This window comes from Phacochoerus africanus, chromosome 6, assembly GCF_016906955.1.
Source record: "Phacochoerus africanus isolate WHEZ1 chromosome 6, ROS_Pafr_v1, whole genome shotgun sequence".
NCBI lineage: Eukaryota > Metazoa > Chordata > Mammalia > Artiodactyla > Suidae > Phacochoerus > Phacochoerus africanus.
This window is the reverse complement of record NC_062549.1, coordinates 121794670-121805102: the sequence shown is the minus strand read 5'-3', so window position 1 is coordinate 121805102 and position 10433 is coordinate 121794670. Positions and strand designations below refer to the sequence as shown.

At 42.9% G+C, this 10433-nt stretch overlaps 1 pseudogene; it reads right to left on the bottom strand.

Annotated features, from left to right (window-relative positions):
* Positions 1-5439: 5439 nt before the first annotated feature.
* Positions 5440-8920, bottom strand: LOC125128745 (elongation factor 1-beta-like; annotated as a pseudogene).
* Positions 8921-10433: the final 1513 nt, after the last annotated feature.

Genomic DNA, 10433 nt, shown 5'->3' with positions numbered 1-10433 from the left:
CCATGCCTTTGTCCACACTGGGTTGGCAGCCTGGTGGGTCCTTGCTCTTCCCATCCTTCTGTTAAGATCCAGCTCATCCTCCTTACGTAAGAATTCCGTTATTCTATCATTGCCTCCTTTTTCTCTATTACTCTGTTTCAGAGAGAATTCAGTGCTCCCTCCTTTACTCTCCCTGAGGTAGCTGTCCTTTTCATTGTTTTATCCCCTTAATATGTAACTGAAGGGCCTTTCACTCGGTGGACACTCAGAAAACATTTGGTGAACAAATATTGCCTGGTAATCTAACCTCACAGATGCTTTGGGGATTAATAATCCTCTCCGATATGAAGAAGTCAGTTTGGAATGGTGAGAGGCATCTGAATTCCGGGACATGTTTTTTAAGCAAAGACCTGTAATAACCACAGCTAGGGCATTTTTTTTCCAGTCCATATTCCCATATTCCACCCCCCCCCACACACACACAGACATTTTTAAACAACTCATAATGACGAATTGAATGACGTCAAAGTTTTTTTCCCCACAAAAATGATTCTCTCTGAAGTATTTTAAAGCAATTTTTAATTATCAGCTTTCTTCTTTTAATTTCATTTATTGGCTTATCATGTATTTGAACACATCCAGATAATCTTAAGTTTCAAAAAAGTGTGATAGACTTATTCAATGTATATTACCGATCACGTGCTGTGTGTGAGGCCCAAGTCGAAGAGTTAATAGCAGTTAAAATACACACATCCCCACACTCATGGAGCTTACCTTGCAGTCGGAAAAGTCACACAGTAAGAAAAAGATGTAAGATAGATAGTATGTTAAACAGTGGTAAGTACTATAAAGAAAAACAAAAGAATGAAAGAATGCTGGAATTCGGTGGCAAACTAAATCCAAATGACATAACCTTTCCTGTGTGTCTCATTCTACAATTCTTTATATACCTTGGTTCCTGTTTCTTGTGTCATTCCAGAATCTCGAGGTTTGTTAAATTGTAGGACAAAGCCTGATGGAGCCTCAGTTGAACTGAAAGCATGGGCATATATATTTTAATGCTTCAGTTGGCCCAAGAGCATTTGAAGAGCTTGGGTAAAAAGTAAGGAGTATATCACATCCATGGGTAAAGGTAATCCATGCAGCTCACTGGAGTCAATAAAATAAAAGTCAGATAACTGCTTATATTAGTTCTCTCTCTCTCTCTTTTTTTTTTTTTCTTTTTTAGGGCTGCACCCGAGGCATATGGAAGCTCCCAGGCTAGGGGTGGAACCCGAGCTGTCACTGCCGGCTTACACCACAGCCACAGCAACATAAGATCCGAGCTGTGTCTGTGACCTACACCACGGCTCATGGCAATGCCAGATCCTTAACCCCCTGTGCAAGGCCAGGGATCAAACCCACATCCTCATGGAAACTAGTTGGGTTTGTTACTGCTGAGCCACAACGGGAACGCCTTAGTTGTCTTTTTGATAGGACAACACTAAGCATTTTAGGAATAGATATTTGAGTCCAGTAAATAGGGTCTATATTGCAATGCCATTTCGATTAGATATCACTGACATATGTTCATTTTGCTTGGATAATTTTTCCCCTATGGCCAACCAGGGATTGCTTCTTTATCTTCAAATCCTGATCCTATCCTGTCAATGACTGCTACTACATACTAGGTGTGTAGAAGCTTTCTGACTTTGGGAGTAAAACTGCCCCTTAAAGAGTCCTTGGGTAAACTGTGGATTCCTGAGAAAGATAACCCAGGGCTTTGATTAGCCTTTTCTGAGAGAAGGAAGAGAGAGAGGGAGGAAGGAAGGAGGGAGGAGAAAGAGAGAGAGCAAAGGAAAAGGGTAAAGAAGAAAAAGAGGGAGGGATGAGGAAAGGGAAAAGAAAAGTAGAAATGGAAGGCCAATAATCGAATTGTGGCAAAATCTAAAATAAATAACATGGAGTTCCCATTGTGGCTCAGTGGTTAACGAACCCAACTAGCATCCATGAGGACGTGGGTTCGATCCCTGGCATCGCTCAGTGGGTTAAGGATCCGGCATTGCCATGAGCCATGGTGTCGGTCGCAGATGCAGCTCAGGTCACATGTGGCTGTGGCTGTGGGGTAGGCCGGCAGCGACAGCTCGGGTTCGACCCCTAGACTGGGAACCTCCATGTGCTGTGGGTGCGGCCCTAAAAGAGACAAAAAGACAAACAAATAGATAAATATATAGATAGATAAATAACATATCAGGATATAATATTATCAAGTGCTGAGTAAATAACTTTTGATTTTCTGGGTGGTTTTTTTTTTTTCCAATAAAATTCTAACATTCTTATTGACAAAGCCTCTGTCATGGATAATGCCCCGAGTTGAGGCCCATCTTTGATTTCTGTTAGCCAAGCACCTCTTTGACATTAGGTGCTACAGAAATTTTTATCTAGACATTTGTTCGCTTCCAGAATTATTTTTTAATTTACTCTAGCATTTATTGCCTAATATGGCTTTTAGTTCTCAGGCTCTTACTCTTTCTTTATATTAAATAAATACAGCATCCACTGAAAACTTTCTGTGCTAAAGGTCTCGCTATTTTATGAGCTTCTACAGCTCTCTGCTGAATTAGTTCTAAAACATTTGCACAAATAGTTTCTCTGCACTACTCAGCAGAGCCATAATATTCGCATTTCATCCCTTTAGGTCCTGAATGTACGTGCCAGGCAACCTTTGCTTCCCAGCCAGTCTTGAGATCCAGTGGGCTGATCATTTGACATTCAAAACCCATATTTAGCTTGTTTGATCCAGTTCCCACCTGCTGTTAGAGAGCCCTCAAGCATCACAAACCTTTTCCCCACCACTAAAGAATTTCTGGAACTCTCCAAGGACTTCTCACATGTGTTCAGAAATAAGGTCGCCAAGCACAATATGGCTTCTGACAGGCATGGCTCATACACCTGCAGGAAGACTGTTCCATCCTCTCCTGTCCAAGCTGGTACAGCCCGGCGCTTAGCCAGGCTCCCCTTCTTCACCTGTGGTATAGTTGCCACCTGCTGGGGCTGCTCCTGCCTCCCTCCCTCTCCCCTCCCCCATCTACCTTTCTTTCTTTCTTTCTTTTTTTTTTTTGGTCTTTTTGTCTTTTTAGGGCTGCACCTGCGGCATATGGAGGTTCCCAAGCTAGGGTCCAATCGGAGCTGAGTAGCCACCGGCCTATACCACAGCCACAGCAACACCAGATCCGAAACCCACTGGGTGAGGTCAGGGATGGAACACATCCTCATGGATGCTAGTCGGGTTCGCTAACTGCTGAGCCACAACAGGAACTCTTTCTCTCTCCCTTTCTTTCTTTCTCTTTTTCTTTCTTTCTTTCTTTCTCTTTCTTTCTTTCTTTCTTTCTTTCTTTCTTTCTCTTTCTTCTTTCTTTCTTTCTTTCTTTCTTTCTTTCTTTCTTTCTTTCTTTCTTTCTTTCTTTCTTTCTTTCTCTCTCTCTCTATTTCTCCCCTCCCCCCTTTCTTTCACCTGATCACTAGTTTATTATAAAAGAATGTATAACTCAGGAACAGCCAAAATGGACGAGAGGCAAAGGGCAAGGCGTGGGGGACAGACACAGAACTTCCAAGCCCTCTAAGTTCCGGTGAGCGTGTCCCACCCTCCCAGCACTCCTAAGTGTTCCCCAGCGCAGAAGCCCTGCAAATCCCATCCTTTTGGGTTTTTAAGGAGGCTTCATTATATAAGCATGATTGATTAACTCACTGACCCCTAGTGATTGATTCAACCTCCAGCCCCTCTCCCCTCCCTGAAATCAGTGGTGGGACTGATAGTTCCAACCCTCTAATCAAGGCTGGTTCCCCTGGCAACAGCCTCCCTCCTTAGGTGCTTTCCAAAGTCATCTCATTAACATAAACCCAGTTGTGGTGCAAGGGGCTTGTTAGGAATAACGGGACACTCATTTCACCTTTTTGGCTCTGAAGGAATTTCAGGAGCTGAGGACAGGAGACCACATATCATAACACGAGATGCTCCCATTGCTCTTTTCACTGGAAAATTCTAAGAGTTTTGGGAGATGTGTGCCAGAAACCATGGGTGAAGACCAAATCTGTATGAGCAGTGTATCTTGGTGTCTGAATGACCAGATGTTTTTCTTAGATTTTATGGTTGCCTTGAAGTATAACTCTTCCTTCCTCCCTCCCTCTGCCTTCCTTCCTTCCTTTTTGAAATAGACATGCAAGTTGTGGTATTCGTTCCCTAATGTATAAGAGTCTCTGGCAAACATACATCTTTTCAGTTTTTATTGGCAATCTCCCTTCTCTCTTGGCCCCAGGTGTGAGACTGGGGCCTAGAGTAAAGAAGACCAAAAAAGGGAGTGATGAGGAAAGAAAAACAAGTGAACGACAGACTCTGCTGTAGTTAGAATCCCTTCGACAACCGATTTGATGGTAATTGGGCAAATCTAGGCTACCTGACTCCTTCTTCCCTAAGAGGGGCTGGTTCCTACTGGTCTTCTCTGCCCCTGAAATGAGAAGACTCCTGGTTTGTCTGACTTGCAAAGGTCGGGGTCAGGAGACAGGCCCACAAGGGTCTTGCTACCAGCAGCAGTCATTATTTAGGCAGAAACTAAGAGCATCATCCCAGAAGACAATCCAGGTTTTATCTTCCTGCTTCCTGTCTGTGGACTGTTCCACTCGTTTAGCTTTTGACTGTTTCACAATTTTAGATTTTCTACTTCTTGCTAATCATGTAGATGATAATTTTCCAATGCAGTAATTTCACCAGTTAATTCCAAGAAAAATTATGCTGAAAGAGAAACAAAGTTACTTGAGGACTATCCATAGATATCAATAACCTATGGTAATCATTTCTTTCATTTCAAAGTTAATGGATAATTGACTTATTTGGCAATTAAATCCGAATTACACTACTTGTTTACTGTTGAACAATATTTTGTTTTGACGAGTCAATGTGTTTCCAAAATGAAACTGCATCCTCTTACACCCAATCAGCTTTATTATTTTCATACTTCAAAATAACTCATGACAAAGAGAACCTCAGCTAAAAATGTGTTCATTTGCCAGTCTTTTCCTCCAAAGAATCCACACAGCCTTGCCGGGTGCCTAGAATAGGGGCTGAAGGAGCTGGATGGCTGAGTGAATGAATGAATGCTTCAGCCAGTCATTCCATCAGGTTTTCCCAGAATAAAGTAAGATCTTGTCAATTCAGTCTCCATCCACCCCCAGGATTTATTCAGATCTCTGCTCATGATTTTCATTTAAACAGAAGGGTCTGGCTTCCACGGGGATGCTCGGTTCTCCACACAAGGAGCTGTTCACAAGGAAGAGTTAGCTCCCTGAGGTTTTGGTTTTGGGGTTTGGTTTTGTTTTTTTTTTTTTGGTTTTTTGTTTGTTTGGTTGGGGGTTTTTTGGTCTTTTTTGTTTGGTTTGGTATTTGTCTTTCAAGCTTTATTGAAGGGCAACAGTGCACGATGGATTTCAGATCTTGTGGAATGCAGCCACGTCCATAGACTGCAGGCAGTCCTCCCAAGCAGTGATCTGCTTCTCCAGCACATGTGTTGCAACTTTGTCGTCTTCAGCTACACACTATATTTGAAGTTTTTAAATTCCATACCCCACCAGAACTAGTTTGGAAGAGCCCCAGACCAAGCTGTCTGCTGGAATGCTTCTGGCGCACTCCTCTAGTTTGCACACATCTGTCTCATCATCCCAAAGTTTCACGTCTAATAAGACGGAAGACGTGGCAACCAGTGCTGGTTTGGGGCTTTCTTTGTCTCATACTGTGCAGGGCGTTCTTTGCTTAGCCTCTTGGCTTCTTCACTTTCCTCCTCCTCATCAGATGCAAGGAGATCAGTGGCATAGTCAGTTTTACTACTTGCAGCTCCGCTTTCTGGGGCATCCTGCACATCGGCAAGGCCATGCTGGCCCAAAGCTTCCTTCACTCCCAGCAGGCTGGCCTTTTCCTTTTCATAAGATTTGCTGTGATTATTCCAGCGTAGGGCATGACACAGGGCGGCAGGTGGTGGGCGGGACACTGCTTCGAATCCCGCCACATCTGCTTGTGTTGGCACATACCTCTTGATGTAGCTCTTGTCTGCCAGGCAGTCGTTGAGCATCTGGAGGCTGGTGAGGCTTTTCAAGTCTCCAGAACGCACGGCGATGGCGGATCGGGGACCCGTGCAGTAGTGGAGAAAAAGAGGGGTGCAGGTGGGGGAGGCGAGTCCTTCAAGGAAAAAGCTCCCTGAGGTCCTGCTGCACCTGCTCCACCACACCTTCTCCTTTGCTCCCACTGGCTGCCTTTCTCTTCAACAATCATTGCTTGCATGACTCTCTGCTCCCTTCCTGGCCTCACACGTCCAGTTCTCATGGCCATTCACTACTCTGAGCACTAAACCCTATGTTCCTTGGCATTTTTTAATTTTTTTCTTTTGGCTGTCCCCAAGGCATGTGGAAGTTCCAGGGTAGGGCTCAAACCCACACCAGAGCAGCCACCTGAGCCACAGCAGTGACAATGCTGGATCCTTAACCCCCTACGCCACCAGGGGACTCCTGTCTTGGGTTTTTAGTGCAAATGCTCTGTTGATGGGATTCTTCCTCAGACACATCTAGACAAACCAGGTAAGTCAGTGAAGTCCCAGACAGCCTCTCCTTGTCCGCTTCCTTGACCGGCCAGCCTTCGTCCCTGAGGCAGAGACAGATGTACTGCTTCTCTGTAGAAAATCCACCAACCTCCTGATTCAGAGTCACCTGCAGTGATTTAAAAGTGAAGATTCTCATACCCCTGTTCCTAAGAAACATGTAACTGGTGAAATTGAAGATGGCCTCCAAATGCCTGAGGACACAGCCCCGTGGTTTATTCAAACTGTGCTTTGCCCTGATTGATGTGACTATCAAAATACCCCCAAACTCCTTCAGATCCAGATCTAGGAGGGTTAATTCCAACTGAATAATTTCAGTTTACATGCAAGAAAGCACTCAAGCTGAAACAATTGGTTTACTTCGCAAAGCCCATCTCCACATTTGTAAAACCCTCTGAACAAAATCTGAGAATTTTCTGTACATGTGTCCTTGGGTTTGGGGTTATACTTATGTATATAAACCATTCTTAAGCTATCAGAGTGCTCTGGGATCAGAATTTTCTGTTGGGCTTATCAAAGTTTTTCTCTTAAATAACTTGAGGCGGCTTTTTGCTACCACACTTTAAATTCCTGGACGTAAGTTCCGATGACATTGTGTGTCTTGAATCGCCTTTGCCTGGAGTTCCCCGAGAGTGGCATTTTCCAGCCCCAAGGCCCATGGCATTCTGTTTATCTATCTCTAATGGCACTTACCGTGTTGTCTCTTGAATTACATTTGTTTTCATTTATTTTATCTTGATGGCATTTCAGGGCAAGTCACTACTACCTGTCTGCAAAATGTGAGAGTAATGAAGCTGAAAATCAGGGGCGGGTCAGAAATTGGACACTGAAGAATTATTATCAAAATGCAAAACTGCACTCAGGTTCCTCTGGTGACAGCAGGGTTGAAGATGTGGCTAATGGAACAGGACGCATGAGGTCTATGTAGGGCAAGTGTGACAAGCAAAGTCCAAGGGGAAACATGAGGTCACAGTGGGAGTGTGCTAATTAAATAAATAACTAAATAGACAGATAAATAATTAGTGTGCTAATGAAAAGACATACATGCAAAGTATGGTGGTCTTCACTTATTCTATGCAGATGTGTAATTAAATAAATATAATTAAAATAACTAATTAAAATTAGCTTTGAATTATTAATTATTACATATAATTAAAATGAAAATAAATAATTAAAATAATTAAATATAATTAAATAAATAATTAGTGTGCTAATGAAAAGTCACACATGTGAAGTATGATCGTCACTTATTCTATGCAGCTTTATGGTTGGGATGCACTCCCATGACCATTTATCCGTTCTCTCTCTCTCTCTCTCTTTTTTTTTTGCTTTTTAGGCCCTCACTTGCAGCATATGGAGGTTCCCAGGCTAGGGGTCTAATTGGAGCTGTAGCTGCAGGCCTACACCATAGCCACAGCAACACAGGATCCGAGCCGTGTCTGTGACCTACACCACAGCTCATGGCAATGCCAGGTCCCCAATCCGCTGAGTGAGGCCAGGGATCGAACCTGCAACCTCATGGTTCCTAGTCAGATTCGTTTCCATTGCGCCATGATGGGAACTCCTATCTGTTCTCTTTCTGAGGTCCAGGGCCTCTCATGCTTTTGTGGCTCTGAATGAAGTCGTTTGCTCTTTGTGACAAGGAAAGAATCCTGTCTCTTCATGTTGCTCTAGTTCCACTGATGCCTCCCCCCGTTTTGAAATCTCCACAGCTCTTAACCCTTACACACAGGAAGTCATAAGTCAAATTTGACTGAATACACAAATAAATGACTAAACGGAGTAAACACGCTTTTCTCACTGGGAAGGGTTAACCGTTTCACATTTTTTGAACAGACATTGGCATTTGGTCGTGCATACTAGAATGATGCCCCGTGTTTGAGGTAGCATGTTCTCCAATTATACTTTCTATTGCCTCATTAGTCTGCACCTATTAGCAATTCCTTAATGGGGTGTTTAGGATCATTTTAGCGATGGTCATTTATTTAAAAAGCAAAGACTCCAGTAAACTTGTACGTGGAGCACTAATGTATTGTTTAATTCTACTCCATCTGCAAGTGTTTCTTTATTTTCTTTTATTAACTGTATTAGAAGCAGCTAATTTGTATAGCCGTTTACATATTATTTTCCCCAGTGAGGTGCCTGCTGTCATGCTTCTATGGCTCTATTATTCCAGAAAATGATACTGCATTGCTTTCAATTGCTTTAATAGAAAAATCAATAAAGAGAATTTTATGGGGGGGGGGGGAGGAGACATCCCTTACAACCGAAGATATGCAATAAACAGGAACGAAGGGAAGATTGTTGAAAATCTTGACCATCTTGGGTCAAGCTCTTTTCTTCTTCCTTCCTTTGCGTCTTAAAGATGAGAGCCGTCCCCTCCGTGCGTCCCAGCAGCACCGCTGTCCTCACCTACCACTGCTGAGGCGCCTGTGGCCGTCGCTGTGGCCCGTTCCTTCTGCACAGGGCAGGGGAAGGACAGGGCCCCATCAGAGAATCGCCAGCGTAATGAAGCGACACTCTTCTCATCTAGGCTCCCCTTTATCTTTTCTTCTTTACCTCACCCTGCATTGTGCTTCTTTATGAAATGGTTGTTGTCGTCTTTCAGCCTGGGTGAGAAAATAACAATTCCGCCGACCCCAAATAATAGGAAATCTTGTTTTTGCAAGTCATAGGTCCGTGGCCCAAGTGTGCAATCTAGCCTAGTCATTGTCAGGCCAAATTTGAGGCAGTTAAAGCAAAACTAGAAACATGGCAGAGGGAAGAAATGGTGAGCTGAATTTGTTACAGTAACAGGTTGTGTGGATTAATTGGAGAGTTTTTGGTTTTTTCATGGTCACGGGAGAGTTTTGTCTTTATAATCCAAACATTTCTGAGAAAGCATTTCTGGTAGAATTTTTTTTTTGGGGGGGGGGTAACACCCACACCAAATAGTCATGATGAAGAAAGAACAGACCAACAGATCTCACTTAAACCCCCACTTTGCTCTAAAGTTTTCACACAGGCAATCAGTCAGATTACCAACATCTGACACATTCTCTCTAGATAGATAGACAGACAGACAGATATATCAAAAGACACATGCACACACACAGCCTAGTGACATGTTTGAATATCTGCTTCATGGATATGGCTTCTCATTGCAGAGATATCTTATAATGGAATCCCCAAGCACACGCACACCACCAAAACTTCTGTTTGTATTCTCACTTCAGTATGTAAAATGACTCTTGCAATATGATCTTCAAAGCATTATAATATATATTTCTTTTGTGTATACGTACAGATGTGCAATCACAAAGCTTTTTAAGGCTGATTTGACTTGACCAATAAAGCAAAGATTCATAAACAGGAGTTCTCCTGTGGCTCAGTAGGTTAAGGATCCAGCGTTGTCATGGTGCACGTTCAGTCCGTAGCCCGGGAACTTCCACATGCCATGGGCATGGCCAAAAAAATATATATAGGTTTCTTAAATAAAATCAAGTATGTGGAAAAGCACTGTAAACTATAATGTGTATAACATATGAGGTGTTGATAAAATATTTTTTGTTTGCTATAGTACATACATATGCTTGTGGTGTTTGCTTCCCTTACTTCCTGTGTATCAACTTGGACTTTTTTGTTGTTGTTGTTCTGCATGGGCCATGATGAATAGAATCAATTTAAAAGATAAATTTGAGAGAAGACAGCAGATTCTGTCAAACTCTAAATAAGAAGAAAATTCACAGTTATCTAAAAAAAAAAAAATCAGGACAGCTCCAAAAAAAAGTGGGGGAGGGAGCTAAGGTCACCTGGGTACCATTCGTGTGGGTGGTGGCCATTTAGTTTTCAATA